Raw genomic sequence first — 20,659 nt, 5'->3', positions numbered from 1 at the left:
TATATATATTCTTTATTTAATTTTTGTAACTTTCTTTATTTAATATGTTTTGTTTTTATTATATATATATATTATTTGATTAAAATTGAAAAAAATTAAGTTTTATCATAGAGAGAAAAGAATTAGAAAGAATTTTAAGTCTAAAATTTTTTATTTATAATATGAACAAAATAAATTAAAAAACGAAAAATAAAATTAAGAAAAAACAAAACCCAAACCTCCATCATGATCGGAGATTTCCTCAATAACCTCCAATCATGATGGAACCAATAAAAAGTAATCCCATTTTTTATTGGATTCGGGTAGAAACCAAAGATTTTAAGAGACCGAGCCAACAGAAAAACTCAAAAGAAGTGAGTTCGACAAAAAGAAAAGCAACTAAGACAAAAAAAAGAAGTGAATTGAACAAAAAGAAACGATCCAATCATGGATGGAGGTTTTTGAAATTTTTCTCCAAACATCCATCTTAGATGGAGGTCTAACAAGAACAAATGAACTAATACGGATACCATCCTCCATTATGGATGGAGGTTTTGGAAAAAAAACATCCATCCTGGATGGGGAAATAAAAATAAAATCTTAAATTTGATGAAGCTAGCAAAAATAGAAAAAAAAAGATTATTATAAAGTTTTTTAATTGAATTGAAATAATTAAAATTAAAAATAAATATTATTTTGTAATTAAAATTAAAAAATACATTTTATCATAAAACGAAAATAATTAAAAGAATTTTAAATTGAAAAAAAAAATATCTAGAATACGAAGAAAAAAGAAATTTTAAAACAATTTTCAAAAAATATATAATAAAAGCAAAACAAATTAAACAAAAGAAAGTTACAAAAATTAAATAAAGAATACATAAATATTATTTAATTAAAATTAAAAAATTAAGTTTTAACATGGAGAGAAAAGAATTAAAAAGAATTTTGAATCAAAAAAATTATTTACAATAGGAACAAAACAAATTAAAAAAGAAATAGAAAAACGAAAAATAAAATTCAGAGAAAACAGTACCCCAAACCTCCATCCACGATTCGAGGTTTCCTCATAAACATCCAATCATGATTGAGGGTTTTTGGAGAAAACCCCATACTAACCAGGAAAAAGGTTTTTTTCCAAACCTCCATCTAAACAGGAATAGATGAACTAATCGAGATATCATCTTCTCCAGGGCATAAACTTCATATACTGTTTGTGATATGGGAAATGCTATATGTACCAAATCATTTATCAAATGGATGACCGAATTGACAAGTGTCGCACCCTTGTTGGAGTGGACAAGCGCCCCTCCAATAGGGGGAGGGACGCCACTTGTCAATTCGGTTAAAAATTAGGTAAGACATTTGGTACAAGTAGATTATTCCTTGTGATATTGAATAATTTAGACATATCTAGACTTGAAATTTTGAAACATCAAATCAAAAATCAAATAAACTCTTTGATAGAAAAGAAATCTCCAAACTTCAAAACATTAATCATCTGGTAAAAAATCTAAATAAACAATGCTTCGTGCTGCACGGATCAATAGTTGCTCCGTACAACTATTGATCTGTGCGGCACTGCGCTCCTACTCCTACGGAGCAACTATTGATCTGTGCGGCACTGAGCTCCTACTCCTACTGGATGGAGCTTTGCTCAGCTGCACTTATTTAGAGTCAAATTCATCAATTTAAATTCTAGACTTCTTTGTCAATTCAAATCAACCTAAAGTATTAAATTCTCCAAAATTCCACCAATTGAAAAAAAAATCACAAAACGAAAAGTAAATAAAAAGAAACTTACATAAACCAGCAGTCTGCAACTTGATTTTGATTTGATTTCAACGAAGAGGAAGAAGGAACCTCATGCATACAAAAGCTTGCAATGCTAGTTTCAATTAAAAAGAAAAATGTATTAGATGTATACAATCTATTTTATTTTATATTATACTTAAAAGAATATAACAAAAATACTTAGAATGCAAGTTGATATTCGAGGAATTGATGAACCCAAAATAATAGCACATGCAATTGAGCAAATTATAATTCATAATTTTTTGATTTTTGGAAAGAAATGAAAGAAGATGAAGAACAGCAGAGGAATTGAGAAGAATGGTCGATTGAGTGAAAAAATGGAGAAATGGTATAGCGATGTTTAGTTTTCCCAACACAATAAAAAATAAATAAAAGTACATGACGATATATTGGTGACTCGTGTCCAATTAGTGCCCTCGCTCTTTTATATATGTAGAATACCATATTTTAATTATAGTAAAAGTTATTAATCCTTATTCATTATCACACTTATCAAAAATTTTTATCTTTAATCATAATTTCATCCAAAAATATTATTAACGTGCTTTAAAATTTATTCTCATTTTTGTAGCAATTTTTTTTTTTCCTTATTCAAAAATACAATAGGTAAATGGGTCTTTTTAATTCTATCTTGAAGATAATTTTGAAGAGCAATCATCAAAGACAGATTCGGGATTTTTGATATGACGACTGATTTTTGAATCTAGATCTATTTTCTCATTAATTCTATACAGCAAATTCCCAAATTAGAAGGCATTCCCAATTAAAAATACAAATTAAAAAAAGTATAAATATAAAAACGGTATATGAAGAAATTCGCAAATTCGAAACAGTATAAATACAAATTAAAAGGGACCCTCAATTCCATTCAGAATTCCCAAATCATTGAATCACATTCGGCATTCCCAAATTTCGTAATCCCCACCAATTATTAGGAAAAATGTAGGTCAAGGTTGGCTTGCAAGTAAAGTGGAACTAAGAAAGTGTATTTAAAAATGGACACAAATATTTACGTGGTTCACTTACTTTAGGTTACATCCATGGACAAGTATAGGAGAATTACAATAACACTCTTTAAATACAAGAAGAGAACAACAATTAAGTAGGAAACACTCGAGAAAAAACAATATTTTTCTCTACTAATAGTATCACTCAAAGTTTACAAATCCTCTGTTAATGAAATTTTACGCGGAGATGGTATATATTTCTTTGCAGCAATAATCCCCTTATTTATACGCTAATTTCCTCTGCGTACAGAAGTTAGAAGCATAGAAAGTTTAATGTGAATAGCAAATAAAAATAAATAAATAATTAGTGCCTTCTAACTTTTACTAAACTTGCACGCATCCTTAGTAAACGGCAATAGTGGTTGGTAAATGAATTCGAACCATGACTTTCAAATAAAGCCAACCAAGCATTAAATGAGTTATTTGTGGTCATAGAAAGTTGCTGCAAAATTGGCTTTACTCACTTGTAGCCAACATTTCTCCCACTTAAATTCACTTTTGTTGTAACCCTTCTATCATTCATACACGCCTTTTCATGCTACTTACATTCCAACTAGGCTAATGGAGGATCAAACCCATGTAAACTTGTCAGTATTGATTCGCTTTGTTGACATATCTGTTAGGTTGTCTTCTGTATAAATTTTCTGTATATCCACACTTCGTTCTTCCACCTTTTATCAAACAAAGTGATATTGAACTCGAATTCTTCATCTTATGATGAAATGCTGGATCATTTGTCAAGTGCCTAACTATCACAAAATATAGTAATCTTATCTTGTTTATGTCGAGTTCCTCCAATAACAATTGCAACCAGATTATCTCTTTGCTAGTTTTTGTAGCTGTTACGTAGTCTGCCTCTATTGTAGAAGTAGCCACGATAGACTACAATTTCAAAATCCAACTTAAAGCTCCTCCAGCAAAAGTCAACACAACCCGTGGTAGATTGCTTTTGCAAGATCACCTACATAATCTAAATCAACATAAACTCTGACAATAAAATATGATCCTCCATAACATAATGTAGCATTTGATGTACCCTTGACATATTTCAGGATCTTCTTTACAGTACTTTGATGTTCTTTACCAAGATTTGCGATGTATCGACTAACCGCTTCACTGTTTGTGCAATTTCTGGTCTTGTACAGTTCATAGCAAATATTAAGCTACCCATTTTTTATGCCTACGGTATTCGAGAATCTCCATCCTTTCTACTTCATTGCTATGACTCATACTTGAGAATAACTTGAAATTAATAGGTAGAGGAGTAGAAATTGGGAGCATATTGAAGCGCCGCAAGATTTACTTCAAGTAATTCCTCTGACAAAGCTAACTCTTCCTATTATTCCTATGTCGATAAATTTGCATCCCTATAATCTTGTTTGTTGATCCGAAGTCCTTCATTTCAAACCCCCTAAACAATTGTGCCTTCAACTCTTTAGTATGATCTTCATTGGAGCCTACTACCAACATGTTGTTAACATACAATAGCAAAATAATGAAATCACTATCTCTAAATCTTATGTAGTAAGCACACGAATCTGAACTGAGTCCATTGTATCCAAGGCTTATGATGAAGGAATCAATTTTCTTATACCAACATTTTGACACCTATTTGAGACCGTATATATATTATTTCAACCTGCAAACCAAGTTCTCTTTTTCTTTTTCTTCAAAATCTTCTAGTTGGAGCATATCAATCTCTTCTTCAAGTTCTCCATGAAAAATGTTCACATCTAACTACTCTAGGTGTAAGTCAAATGTATCACACATCGCCACAACTACTCAAACGGCTGTGAGTTGAACCACGGGAGAAAACATTTCGTTAAGTAAATGCCTTCTTTCTAAGAATATACTTTCATCACCAGTCTCGCGTGATGCCATTCCACTTGGTCATTGTCATCTCGTTTGATCTTGTATACCCATTTATTCCCAATGGTCTTCCTTCACCATGGTAGTAGAACTAGATCCTATATTTTGTTCTTATGAAGAGCTTCAATTTCTTCTTACATTGCTACCATCCACATAGAAATTTCTTGGATATTTATAGCTCATAAAAAGTTGATGGCTTTCGATCTTCTTTTCAATAAGCAATATAAAACATTACCCTCCATGATGTACTCTGAGTGCCAAGCTGGTTCTCTCCTCTCATGTGTTGATTGTCAAACTTTTGGAGTACTAGACTCAACTTGTTCTTGTTCTTCACGCTCTAGTGTTGCTTCAAAAAAAATCTATACCTTCTCGCAACTTCAATTGTAGTGGTCTTTAATTTCTCTGTTGAAGCGCTATTATTTTCTTTTTCTTGCAACTTGTCTTATGCAGATATTACATCCTTGCTGATTATCACCCTGTAGACAGTAAGATCCCACAACTGGTACTCTTTAACCCCCATCAGCATAACATAAGAAAATATATTCTCTGAATTTTGGATCACTTTGATGTTTATTGAGTATTGTACATAACGTTCGCGGGACTTTCAAATACATGTGAGGATAATTGACTGGCTTACCAGTCAACATTTCCATAGGCATGTTCCAAACAATTGCGGTTGATGGTGACCTATTGATCACAAAATAAATGATTTTGATTGCTTCTAACCAGAATGATTTCGCTAGCCCAGCAGTTCTCAACATTGCTAGAGCTCCTATCCATTCTAGCAATGTTTCGTTCATTCGTTATGCCACTCCATTTTGCTATGAAGTGTGTGGTCGTGAACTGTGTCTTAATACTTTTTTATTAGCAGAACTTGTCAAATTTATCACCAGTATATTCTCCTCTATTGTCAGTTCTCGGACAATTGATCTTCTTTTCAGATTTAAGCTCCACACGTGTAACGCTTCGAGTTCTAACAACCCGATACGTTACCAAACATGAATTTCTTAACGTGCTAAAAATAAATTTCAATATAATGACATATTCAATAAAAGTTGAACAACATTTAATAAAGGGTAAATTTAATTTAATAAAATATGCTGAACATTTTAGAATCATATCTTTCATCAAATCATTAATAAAAATTAGTTCTAACGTGCAATGAAACTAGGACTAATTAAAATTATAATGTTACTCACAATTGAGTCTAAATAAAAAATAATAATCAAATACTTTTAAAACTTCCAATATTTCTAAAAGTTAAAGTAATTCATGATGATGATCCGTTGTTTCGATAGCATATCCATTTACTGCCATCCAGTATGCTAATTTTTACCTGAAAATTGTAAATAAAGAGGGATTAATAGAACGAATTATACTCAATAAGATGCTTACGACTCTACATTCAAATCAAACACAAAATTATGCATAAAATTTCTTACCAACATAAAATGAGCATTATCACACCATGACAAATGATAATTCTAGCAAGCGTTGCAAAATAACATGAAGGTTAACTGATACCTGTAGGTACACCTAAAAATGTATCATGATTTTTTCCCAAGGAGCTCTAAACTGAAGTAATTAAATTCATACATAACAACGTATGAAAAGATGTGGAAAATAAATCAGTAATAGTACTGAGCATCTCACCTTATATAATAAATCTTGAATTGCATGCACTTGAAATGCAGATTGTGGGATCTTGTTTATCTAAAATTTCTTCTTAGCACTTGGCCGTTTGTGAAATTTGATGAAGGGTAAGAATAAAATATAGTAGGATGCTTTAGGTTTAATGCCTTATATATAGTAAACTAAAATCTGGTGTAGTCCAATCATATTAGGATTAATTATAGAAGTGGTGTTTCACTAATATTTGAATTTTTAATTCTCATGCACTCGTCTCAGAAATTGGATTAGGATCTTATTTGGTATAATCTGGTTGGCAGTTTTATATTAGGTTTTGATGAGTTCTATATTAACTATAATTATACTAAAGTGGAATAATGATTGCATATCATATACACACGTTAAAATAGAATAAATTGAGAGCCTGTTTGGGAGTGATTTTGAGAATTGATTTTTTGACCGTTAGGAGAAAAGTGGGGTCCACCTGTGAGAGAAGAAGTCAAATATGATGGCTGGAATAGTAAAATAACGATAAAAAAATCAATTTTTTGGGTGAAAAAATCGAGCCCAAACAGGCTCTGAATCTCCTAATGGCGTGTATTAGACATATTTTATTTTAATTCAAACAAACAACTTAATTAGTTCAAAATTAATTAGAGTCCTTAACTAATCTAATACTAAAGTTATTAGAAAAGTTTATCATAATTCAAATCCTAAAAGATTAGGTATTTACATTTAATTTCTATTCTAATTAAAATAGATTAGTATTACAAATAACTAATAATTATCACAAACCAATTACTCGACAAAATCAGAAGATGAATGAACCTAGATTGCCCCTTAATTACATTTTTTATAAATTTCTCTAGACAGCTAAAACTCGGGTTTAACTTATTCAAATTAACTTTTTCTTGAATACATAATTCGCTATTTATTACGAGCTTCAAAATGGGCCCAATATTGATAGAGTAATTCTAACTCCTTCAATAATTAATTGTTTCGCCCCATTAATTAAAAGTATAAAATTAAATACTTACTTTCACTTTGGTCCCTCAAGAAAAAAAAATCATGTAGATATAAATCAACTATTAAACATAACAAATTGTTTTGCATAAAGACTTGACTATACATGGCATTCTTTTAATTGACAAATAAATTATATGCCACATAACTAAAAAAAATCGAAGTTCTACAACACGCGCTTTGAATACTTTGAAGACTGTGGACACGTCTTCTTTCTTTTGATTGGATATGCCCAACTTCTCTTGGAGTAAATATTAATTAAAGATACAAAGTATCTTGAACATCCTAGAGACAAAACTGGTGCTTGCCAGACATTAGAATGAACAAGCTCTAGAATAGCTTGACTTTTAGCGGTGGAATTACTAAACTTCAATTTGTATTGCTTACTAGTGACGCAATGCTTATAATAGGGTAATGAAACATTTTTGTTCTCAAAGAATTTTCAAAGCACGTTCCGACATGTAGCCAAGCTTATGGTGCCACATCACAGTTAATTCTTCTGCTAAACTTGTCAATGCAACAAATGATTCTCCTTCTTGTGGGGTCTTTCCTTTAAGCATGTACAAATTTGTAGTTATCTTCTCAGCCTTCATTATCACAAGCATTCCTTTGACAATCTTCTTGATCGCATCTTGTATATGAACTTTGTAGTCAATGCTCTCCAATTTCTCTAAAGATAATAGATTTTTCTTCAAGCCTTTCACGTGTCGTACTTCTTGGATAATGTAAATTGTACAATCATACATTTTCAATTTGATAGTACCAATACTAGTGTTCTCTAATGCATGATCATTCCCCCATAAACATAGATCTTCCTGAGGTATGTTCATATTGATGGAAACCATTCTCTCCTTGGTATCATTCGAGTCCATAAGCTAGAAATCAGAAAACTACTTTCTGCCTTCAAAAACTATTATTGCCTCGCTGTATAAAATTTTACCATCATCTGAGGTGCTTGCTATATACCCCTCATCTTTTGACGTCTTAGGACCTTTTCTTTTGGCTTTTTTATTCTTTTTAAGACTCCAACAATCCATTTTTAAATGTCATTTCTTGCCATCATAATGACACTCGGCATTTTTCTTACCCCTGGATTTTAATCTACTTTGATTATAACTCCAATTGGAGCCACGCTCCATTAATCTCCCTCTCATCATTGTTAAAACTTTCGCATGATGTGAACTTATCATTTTGTTCTCCTTGTTCTTATGCCAACTTTTTTCTTCAAGAACTGTAGGTACAACATCATCGAAGTCTAGACTTTTAAGATTGTTGGTTAAGTCGATGATGAGTTGATTATACGTATCTGGTAGACTTTGAAGTAAGATCTCAACACATTCACCTGCCTCTATATTATGTCCAATTGATGCGGGCTGTGAAAATAGAGTGTTGAAGGTGTTGATGTGGTCGGTCACCATAGTTGACTCCTTCATACAAAGGGTGTAAAGCTTTCTCTTTAAGAAGATGTTGTTGTCTAACGATTTCGCCTCGACGGCTTTGTCAGCGTATCCAATATATCTTTGGTCGTCTTCTTTTATGCCGTACTTGACAAAAGTGCATATCAACAATAGCATTGCCATCCATCTCGTTCCATTTGCCATCGTCAATGATCTCCGCGGGCCTTTGTCCAATTATTGCCAAGCAGTTATCTTTTCTCAAAATTGCTTTTATTCTCATTTTTCACAATGAAAAATTGTTCTCATTAAACTTTTCAATCTCATACTTTACCACCATTTAGTTCACCAATATTATGAATAAAAATGGTAATGCGTATGCATGTAAATAGTATAAAAAGAATCTACACAAAAACTTGCTCTGATACCTCTGTTAGAAAAAAAAATGTGGGTCAAGGTTGGATTGCAAGTAAAGTGAAATTGAGAAAATGCAGCAAAAAATGGACACAAATATTTACATGATCCACCCAATTTAGGTTACATCCATGGACAAGTAAAGATGATTTCATTATAGTAGGAGAATTACAATAATAGTCTCTAAATATAAGAAGACAACAACAATTAATCTATCTTGTAATAGAAAAACTAAGTAGGAAGCACTCAAGAGAAAACAAATATTTTTCTCTCTGTAATTTTATTTGTCTCTCTATTAATGATATCACTCAAAGATTACAAATCCTCCAAGAATGAAATTTCACTCAGAGATGGAATACATTTCTCTGTAGCAATAATCCTCTATTTATAGGCTAATTCCCTCCACATACAAAAGTTAGAAGCGTAGAAATTTTAATGTGAATATCACACGAAAAATTACTGCCTTCTAGCTTTTATCAAACTTGCACACATCCTCAGTAAATGGTAATAGTGAATGATAAATGAATTCCTAGCTTGAATTTCTAATAAAACCAATCTTGCATTTAGCCCTTGTTTGAGCCCCATTTTTTGGGATAGAATGAATTTTTGAATAGTGTATTGATGGGAAATGTATGGTTAAAAAATAAGGAAAAATTTTGAATTTACGTATAATATTATTTTATTGAAGAATGTGGTTGAAATGATGTCAAAACACCGTTGAGAAATACATTTTTTCAAAAGAATGGAGCTCAAACAAGGGCTAAGTGAGTTAGCTGTCGTCAAAGAATGTTGCTGGAACAGTGGCTTTATCCATTTGTAGCCAACACCAGATACCAAAGTAATCTGTCATTACTCATTAGTCCATCACCAAAATATGAAAAGTATCCTAATGCAATTATTTGATTCCCTACCATTACTCATTAGCCAAGCACCACCATTTGATTCCTTACCATTCCTCCATTGAACACGCCTTCCCCTCCTTACCAACACAATCCCATTATGAAGATAATCTTAATCCCATTATTCATTAGCCAAGGACCATAATTATGAATTACAACAATATAAATATGCAAGAAAAAGTACAGATAAACAAGTACTTTCATAGGTGTAGCAGTGATAGTAGCAGGTATGTTTTTAATTCAATGCATTAGGTTAAAGAAAAGCGATTGGGACAATGTGATTTAAGATTTTGGTTGGATTAAAAAGCTAATGTACCTGTAGTAATTGGGTTAGAAAAAGAGAAAATTACATAATACCAGTTGTTTAACCATTAAAATTCAAAAAACAGGATTAAAGTTTCACTATTCACAAATCAGATATTAACATAATAATTAAATATTAAATATTTTCATGCAATTTGATTGTGAACCCTATCTTTTCATTCGTCTTACTCACTCTCCATCTTCTTCCTCTCCCTCTCATGTTCTCCTCTCTATCCGCTACTGTCAAAGCACTCGTCGTTGCCACCACGTAAGCAGCGCTGCAATGCTTCTGTAATGTAGAGATCGAAGCCTCTAAGAGTAGAAGTGCAACGGCGACGATTTATACACGAAGTGACAGTTGAAATCTTCTTCGATTTGTGTAGGTTTGTGTGCCGCTGCACATTTTTCCTTCTCATAGAGGTGTTCTATCCATTATTGGAGATGGTGGCACTGTGAACGTTGCTAGCCGCGACTCTGCTTGGTTTATTTTATCGTTGGTGGTTTGCTTGGTTACGTGATGGATATAGCGGTCGGGATGTGTTTGGATGGTGTTTTGTGTGGTGGTGGTTGTGCTGGTGCATCTGGCAATCTGGGATGTTGAATCACCTGCATAGCAGCGTTACCACCTTAAGAGACTTGTTGTGGTCATTTTTGTTGTTAGCGGTAGTTGTGGTGGTGTTGTGCAAGTGACGACTGTGTGGCGATGGTCGTTTTTGTTGTTGGAGGTGGTTGTGGTGGTGTTGTGGCAGAGATGGGGTGGGACAAATGATTGTGAGAAACAAGTCTTGTTTAAGTCTCATTTTTGCAAAACTCATTTTCAACCACATTTTTCAATAAAGTAATTTTACACGCAAATTGATTTTATTTTATTTTTTACATTTTAACCACACATTTTTTCAAAAAATATATTAAACAATACATTCCCCCCAAAATGGGGCTCAATCATAGGCATATGAAAAGAGATTTTTTTATTTATAGAGGAAAAAGTTTGTATTTGGAGGAGAGAGAAGATGTTTTTTAGAGAGTGCTCGTGTTGAAAGTATGTCACAGTGCAGTTGGGTTGGGTTGGGTTGGTTTGATTTGGGGTGGGTTAGGAGAGAAAATACGGGACAATACAGTTGTATACTATGCACTATTATATATTTATTAATTTGAATTACAACAATATTTATGAAAGTGTTTTGTATGATTGTTAGTTTTGAAGTGTGATTCTTATAGTGCAGTAGTTGCGTATTGTTCCCTTAAAATAATATTTAGAAGTTAAGCAATAAATATTAATAATACTCTTTTACTTAATATAAAATTCTAATAGGATATATATATATTAATATATGAATCTTTATTTAATTGTATTATTTCTGGTTCGACCACGGTTAAATCGTCTAACCATTGACCCTCTCTTTTCTCAGGGTCAATATCCAGATCGATTTTCAAGACACTGATTTTAAAAAAAAAATTAATTGTATTTTTTAAGATTGAATGTGTATCATGATCTATAAAGTTTTGCTTTAAATTTGTTATTTTTTATTTAATTATTGCTCCTGAAGAAATATATGTTCTTAAATATCAATATTCTTCACGAATAATATTTTTATTTTTATTTTGAGGAATCAAAATTTTATACAAATTAATTTTTTAAAAGATTATTGCATCGTTACTTTTGAAGATCACAACTCTAATTACCTAATGAGAATATTGTATTATAACTTTTGAAAAAGGATAAAAAAAATTTCATATATCAATATCTATGAAAAACAGCAAAAAATCATATATTAAAATAACTCGAAGGAACGTTGTTTTATTGCTCCTAAAGAAGACAATTTAAAGAAAAATATTTTGTTCATTCCCGAAAACAACTTTATAAAAAATTGATATTTTTGAAAATATGTGTGATACTCTTGAAAAAATGTTACTTTAAGCCGTTGTTTGGTCTTCATTATTTAATACATTTTTCTCTCTCTTATTTCAACCACACATTCATTAATAAAATAATATTATATGTAAACTCAAAAAATTTATTTATTTTTTAATCACACGTTCTCCATTAAATCACTATTCAAAATGCATTTTTCGCAAGAAAATGGGGGCTCCAACATGCTCTTGAGTATATAAATACGACGTAGTTCACGAAAAAACATGAATTTAATCTAATAATATACTAAAAGAATTTATCACGTTATGTTCTTGAAAAAACACGAATTAAATGACTTGATATTAAGTTGTTATTCATGGAACAAAAAACTTTTTACTTTTAGAATACTGATACAATAAATTTATTGCTCCCAAATTTTAAATTTGGGAAAATTGCAGCAGACGTTCCAAACCTTTAAAATATTAGCAGACTTTTTTCAAATCTTTAATTTGTTGCAACCGTTACCCCAAACCTTTCGAAACGTTGCGACGGAAGCCTTTTTTGACAGTTTTCATCCAAATGTGTGTTAGTTGACCAAAAAATTTGACTTTGACCTTATTTTTAATATTTTTGAAAGGGTAAAATAGTAACTTTTCATTTATTACATTAAAATAAGATAGAAATTAAATTTAAAAAAAGAATTTAGAAAATAAAAACCAACATCTTCTTCCTCCCACTCCACCCCCACCCCCACCCCAACCCAAAATCAATTCCCGACCACTGCCACCTCCATCTCCACCTCCATTCCCAGCCATAAAGACCCAAGCCCACCCTACCCCACCCCAACCCAACCCAAGCCCACTTATTATTATAATCAATTCTACTAGTAAATTATATGTATGTATATGCTGTATATATATATGTGGACAAACTTACAGTGTGTGTGGTGGGTTGTTGCAGGGTCTCCAATCTCTCGGTATTCCTTTCTTGGCTGCCTTTCTTTAGTATATTTCTTCCAGTGAACATTCTGAGTTTTTTGAGTTTGAGTTCAAATCAAGAAATACACACAAATTGAGAAGCCAACAGCAAAATCCAAATTATGCAAACCCGAGAAGAAAGTTTTGGAAATTGAGGCAAATGTTTCCCCTAATATTGGAAGTGAAACATTCCATTGATTTTACCATACATCCTTAATATTGGAAGTGATCTACAGAAAATTCATTTTTTTGAACCATAGATCTGTGGCCTGTGGGTTACATTTTGGTTTGGATTTTTATGGTTGACGATGGCGGTGGTTGGGAAATGATTTTGGGTTGGGGGTTTTTTAATTCAATTTCTAACTTATTTTAATGTAATAAATGAAAAGTTACTATTTTACCCTTTTAAAAATATTAAAAATATTATCAAAATCAAATTTTTTGGTCAACTAATAGGCATTTAGATGAAAACCGTCAAAAAGGGCTTTCGCCGCAACGTTTCGAAAGGTTTGGGGTGACGGTTGCAACAAATTAAAAGTTTAGGAAAAGTTTGCTGACGTTTTAAAAGTTTGGGGCCTCTATTGCAATTTTCCTTTTAAATTTTTTTATATACCATTATTCCTAAAGAATATTGCTTCCCATTTAGATGTTATTAAATTCATTATCCACTTATATTATAATTATTTGGACTTGTATATTTATTGAGCAAGTGACAATAGAGTATATTTGTTCAATAACTTATTTTTTAGTACATGACATACATTGATTATCAAATTGAATTTGTTACGATTCCCCTAAAGGAGGGTAACTGTTTTCTAAAAGTGCAAATCGCAAGTGCACGGGTCGCCTTCAAGTAATAAAGTAGACTTTTATGGTCCGAGTTGTCGATCCATCGAGAAATGATTACTTTTGATTACACAACTTTAATTAATTTAATTCTAACAATAAAACAAACACACAATAAATATTTGATTTGAAAAATAAGGAAAATTAATTAAAACCCCTACAAAATAAGAAACATGAACACTTGAATTTTTGGAGGAAAACGTTGTTGGGATTCATGGTTTCATTTAATCGTCGCTTAATTAATTTCTCCACAAGCGAATTAATAAATTACTCGTTTACGATGTTATACCGGATCCTTCAATTTTAATTAATTATCCATCTTCAACGAATTAATCCTAATTGATTAGTTTAACCTACAATATTTCTCTATTGATTAAAACCAAACAACTGCATTAAATATTTGTGAAAATAATTTAATGGATCACCTAGGATTAGGGATATACCTCTATCCTCTACACAAGTCTAGGGTGTTTACTATTTAGTCTAGAATACACATTTTTCTCTCAAACGATGTAAAAATGACTAAACATAATCATTCATTGGCCATATAAATAAAAACGCAATAATAACAATAGTAAAAACACATAAAAATAAGTAACTTATCATTAAAGAGAAAATAATAAAATTAATTAAAGTTAGGTTAAGTTTAAACCATAAATTCAAATAATAAATTTTAGTCCAAGTTAAATATATGATAAAAATAAGAATATTTCATACAATACATTGCAAAAATGAGATAATAATGAAGAAAATACAAGAGTGAGTATAAGACTCAATTTTGGATTTAGGTTCTTGATGGCTTGATATTGATTTTTCCCAGCTATTGCTTCAAATGTATTCTCCCTGTACTCTTGACTTTGCCCCAAAAATTACAAGCAAAACAAAAAAGGAAAGTAAAAAATTAAAAGAAAAGGAAAGAAAAGAAAAGAGAAGAAAGAAAAAAAATGAAAACATCAACCCAGTGAATGATGCTTTGTAAAGTATTAAACCCTAGAAAATTTGTAGCCTAAGCCCCCATAATTTTGGACAAATAGCAAAAAGGTCCCTAAAATTTCAAAGTGGTGCCCTTTGGCGCCTAGGCGCCAACACTCTGCCACTAATTCATGTTTTCTATTTTTTTGCACACAAGTTCTCTAACAATTTGTACTCAAGGTCCTTCAACTTTATATTGTACAATTTGATCCTCAAATTTTGACTTTTATTTAAATTACGTCTTCCATAAATTGCATCCAAGATTCTTCAATTTTCTGCACTTATGCATTTGGTCCCCAAATTCACAATTCTGCACAATTTTAGTCCCATTTCCCTCATTTTGCCTTATTCTCTTTCATTGGGTGATTTTTACTTGCAAAAGCCATAATCACACCATTGTGAATAGAAATTCGCTCGATTTAATTAATAATTAGCTTGTTAAAGTATCTAATAAGTGTGCAAAAACATATCTATCAGTGACAAAAATGGTATAAAATATATTAGTATAATATTAATTTCTACAAATCTGGTTGAAGGCACCAAAAGAACTAATATTATGTGATATGGAGAAACAAACTTTACGATTACTAGTGTTTTGTTCTCCATTAAATTAAAACTGAACTTACTAAGTTCCTAAAATATTTGTCATAATCAGTGCTATATCAGTATTATTACAAACGAGGATTAATGAAATATGACTGCTTAAATCATCCTGAATCAATGATGGTGCAATATTGTGAAGGCCGTGTTTGAGTCACATTTTTAAAAAAAAAAAAAAATTTTAAACAATGATTTGACATCTTTTTAACCACACATTTTTCAATAAAATAATATTACACGTAAATCTAAAACTTTTCTTTATTTTTTAACTACACATTTTTTATCAATACACTATTCAAAAATGCATTTTAAGAAAAATAATGTGGCTCAAACAAGGGCTAAGAATTAAATATTAATTGTAGAACCGAAAATTTTCTTACTCCAATGTATTTCATTATTATTTGTTTTCGTAAAATATAGAATAATAGACCTTCACTGGCTAAAATAGGGATTAACTCTATGCATTTCTGAAAATTAATTAGAGTAGTATATAAGTCCATCACACTCCATTTTAACAATCTAAATATTATTTATGTCAAATAGTTATATTTGTTAGATGATTACACCATGATATTATATATTCACAAATTGAAGATCGCGATATTAATTAGTTAAATTTTAAATTATAAACATAATTTTTAGATAATACCATTAAAACTATATGTGTTGTTAATGTTTATGAACCTAAATTTCAAACTTTTAATGATTATTGGTTGGGATGAATAAATGGTTTAGCATTATTATTTATTAAAATGCCTCCAATTAATTTCTAAACAATTCTATTGAGAATAAAGTGTTTCTCATTTCTATTCAAGGAATGCTATTTTTTATGCAGCAACACTTATAAGTATCATATCAACACGAAAGTTCTTTTCGCTATAGTTGGATTTATGGTCCAAGCCTAATAATTTATTTACAGTACAATAGATGTACAATCATTCTACTGCAGTGCACTAACATAACATTAAAAAATGCTAAGTATACATATTCAATTTGAACCCTTATAAAAAATCTTAACCCCTAAAGTACGATACTTTATAATGTAATTTGTCGACTGTCATTTTGATTTGATAATTTCTGAACGTCAGGGGAAGAATGAAAAAGCTAAATATAATAAACATAATGTATAATTGAATTATTTAGATTCTTGTACAGAAGTTTGAAAGACAATTCATTTTAGTGATAAAAAAGACAAACAATCTCATACACCAAATTTAAATGTTCCCTCTCGAACTAATGCCCTAGGAGAATATTTTGTTAATACTGTATTTAATAAATATTTGGCATGTTTAAAACATGATGGCATTTGATTCCAAAACAAAAATAACAAGAAGAAAAATTTCCTGTACTTGTAATAGTTTATAACCATTCTATTTATAGATATTAATTGTGAGTTAAATAAGTTTTTAAACGTCAACTCCCGTCACGTATATATTTTTTACTTAATTTATTATAGGGGTATTTGTTATTCGAAGTGTTGTCAAGTTACTTGTGCTCGTCCCTTGCACTAGCAATTGTAATTTGCTATTTTTGTTAATCAATGAAAAACTATTTTCATTATAATCAAATTTTTTGTTGTAAAATTTTATGCTTTCATATTGTCTCTCATTCCGAACGATCGAGAATAGACGAGATATAGTCTAACGAAGTAAATTGCTATCTCAAGATACCCTTTCATGCATTATAGAGAAAGGCTCATCGCCACTGGTGGACCCAAGGCGGTTCTTGGTGGGTTACTTGACCCACTAACTTTAAATTGAATAATTTATTTATTTTATTTAGTTTTAAATTTTTTTTGGGTTTCCTCAAAAATCAGATTTGAAACTTTAGGAAATTATTTCTTTTGTATTTTCTTATGAAATGGAATTGGGGATTCCCTCAAATCCCCCAAATTCTATTTGTTTTAGCGATTTTATGGTAATGGATTCGTGCTGTGATTTTTGTTTTTGTTTGAACTGGAATGGAGTTGATAATGTAATATTCAGAATTTGCTATGTTTTTTGTATTTTTCATTTGAAATGATTGTTTTCATATGCCTTTTCTTTTGATGATGACAATGTTAATGAAAAGATTATTCGAGATAAAAGTGGTGAAAATGATGTTGGAGATAAAAAAAGATTACAAACTTGGTGATGTTTAAGATGAACGTAAATTTGTATTCTTTGCAAAATTTAATTGTGTCCTACCAATTCAAAATGTCTGCGTTCGTCACTGCTCACCGCTATACCCACACATAACCTATTTGCACTAAAACAAAATAATTAAGCCCCAGTCTAACAGCCATTAAAATGAATTTTTGGGGGAAAAATGATTTTCAGAACACTGATTTTCTAAAGAATAAATATTTAAAAAGTATGAAAAATTTTGATTTACGTGCAAAATATTTTATTGTAAGGATGTTTGGTTGAAAATAAATTTCGAAAAAAAGAGTTATGTTTTAATGATTGTTAAACAAGGTATTAAAAAGGATTGTACTTGGTTTATATAATTTGAGTACGTAGGAATGTCCACACCCCTCACAAGAGGTGGGCCCCACCTCACACGAGTCTCACCCCATGTGAGGGGTGCGGACACCCCTATTATAGTTGATAATGGTTCGGTTCTGTTAAAATCATCACCAAATCACCAATTTTTTATTATTATACCATAATCGAACTATAACCATGTAAGTTGGTTCGATTCAGCTTGGTTCGTATCTCGGTTCAGATCGATTTGACACGATTAATAACCACGAAAATAAATTATTTTTTTATAAATCCAGTCGACAAATTGAAAAAATAATAATTTATGAAAAAAAAGTCAATGAAAACAAAACACAATATTTAGTCAATTTAGCAAACAATATCCTAAATGAAAATACAAACAATATCCCAATTCCCAAATGCAAAATTCGAATTTAACAAACAATTTCTATATATGTTTGATATTTGTGTAGTATGGTGTATGTTTACTGGTTTATGTTAGTTGAACTTAACAGGTTAGTAATGAACCAAAATTTTGGGTTGGACAGAATCATGAAAAGAATAATAAAAAGCCCAATTCCCAATTAATTTTTAACGGATAATCAGTTCGGAGCGGGGCGACGATGTAAATACCATACCCATTCCGCCCCTAACCAGGACATTGAAATTAAATGCCGTATCCACCTCCATTATGCCATTGGTTCAATTTTTTTAGCCTCATTCTGTTATGTTAATCGTAATTTTTCGATTTTGACAATTCGAATTGCAATCCCTAACCTCTATGTACATATTCTATGTACATCAAAACTTATCCATTAAATAAACCCAACGGAGAATAAATTAACAGATAAATAAGCAACCACCATGACCATCGTTGGCCAATAAACATGAACCCCTATTTTCTTTATTTTTGCTTATTCAAATAATGATCAAATAATTTTGTCCAATAAAAAATTAAACATGTAGAAAATTAATTTATGAGGAGGACCATTAAGTCTCTCTTTGGTAAATTTTTTAAAATTCATTTTCAACTGTATATTATTATAATAAAATAATTTTGCCCATGAATTTATATTTTTTCCTACTTTTTAATTACTATTCTCTAAAAAAAATATTTTTCATAGAATCTATATCAAATAGGCCCTACATTTTCAAAAAATGCATAATAGTTCTCACTAAAAACTATTTATCACAATTAAATTTCATATAATTTGTGTTTGATAACTTCACTTCGCAAAAGTAGACCATATTGTATTCTTCGAGACACTTGTACTACTTTGAGAGCACAAACAAATATTTTTATGAAAATATTGATATATCGAGACTAATCTTCTTAGGAGCAATAACTCAATATTCAAAATTGTAATGTTATTCTCTTCTAGAGTTATTAATATTCTTTCAAAATATGAATATAACGTTGTTTTTTATTGAAAGCAGCAGGAAATCATTATGATTATGAATTATTGAGTTGCATAGATATTTACCCTTCAAGAGCAATAGCATAATTTCTTATAGAATATCAAATCTTATAAATTTAGCTACTTGAAAGAAAAAAATCTTTTGGAATATTAACATTAATATAAATCGTGCTTCTTGAGGAACAACAACAAAATAAATATATTCTTCTCGAATATTTATATGTCTATGTTGGTTTTTCCTTTTCATAAGCAACAATGCAATATTCTCCTAATGCGTAGGCTCGTGCTTCTTATAAAATAATATTATAATATTCTTCACAGTATCAATATACAAATATTTAGCTTTTTCATAGGCAACAATAATCTCGTTTGGCCCCCATTTTTAAAAGATTAAATTTTTCTAAACTTATTTATAATCATGTGTTTCACAAATCCACAATTTCTATCAATTTTTTAACTATATATTTGAACAACTTTTTATCACAATCCACTAAAATTTTAATTGTAGTAAAACCAAACATGTGCAATATTTTGTGTAAATATTAATCAATAAAGATGTAATCCTCAAAAAAATAAAATTATATTCAAACAACTTTATTTTTTAGCAGAAGAGAAGAAACTCTTTTAATAATTTCATTGGCAAGAACTTCTAGTCTTTCTTTAAATCGAAAAATCAATTTTCATAAGTTAACTGATTAGAGTTTCGTGCTGATAACATATTATAAATTAGAGAGAAAAGATAATAAAATAGAGATAGCCGATTGATTTGTGTATATGTTACTAAGAAATCAAAACCTTAAAATATATGTAAAAATTAGGCTTGCAAGGATATAATCATAATAAGTAAGACATCATAGATATCTTTAAAAATTTGGCATTTGATCTTCGTAATTGTTGCAACACTTCACATAAAACTCCTTTTTTTTATGTTCAAAAGTCAAAAACAAAATATCTCGAAGTCTCAGAAGGGACCAGGTTTCAATTAAAAAACAAGGAAATTGAAGATGATGCTACCAAAAATCGTATCTAGTAGATCTCAAACTTGCTGCTTGAATATCGAGCTAAAGGACTGACAAATAACACCAACAGAGCCTTCCGAAACGTGAAACAAAAACAACGAGGTGTGTCATCGTCACTTCTTCGATACTTAAGTCAGATAGGAATTTTTATAAAAATGTACATTGAAATTGTATGTAAAAA

The sequence above is a fragment of the Olea europaea genome, chromosome 13 (assembly GCF_002742605.1).
Source record: "Olea europaea var. sylvestris chromosome 13, O_europaea_v1, whole genome shotgun sequence".
Classification (NCBI taxonomy): Eukaryota; Viridiplantae; Streptophyta; class Magnoliopsida; order Lamiales; family Oleaceae; genus Olea; species Olea europaea.
This window is presented reverse-complemented; position numbering follows the sequence as displayed.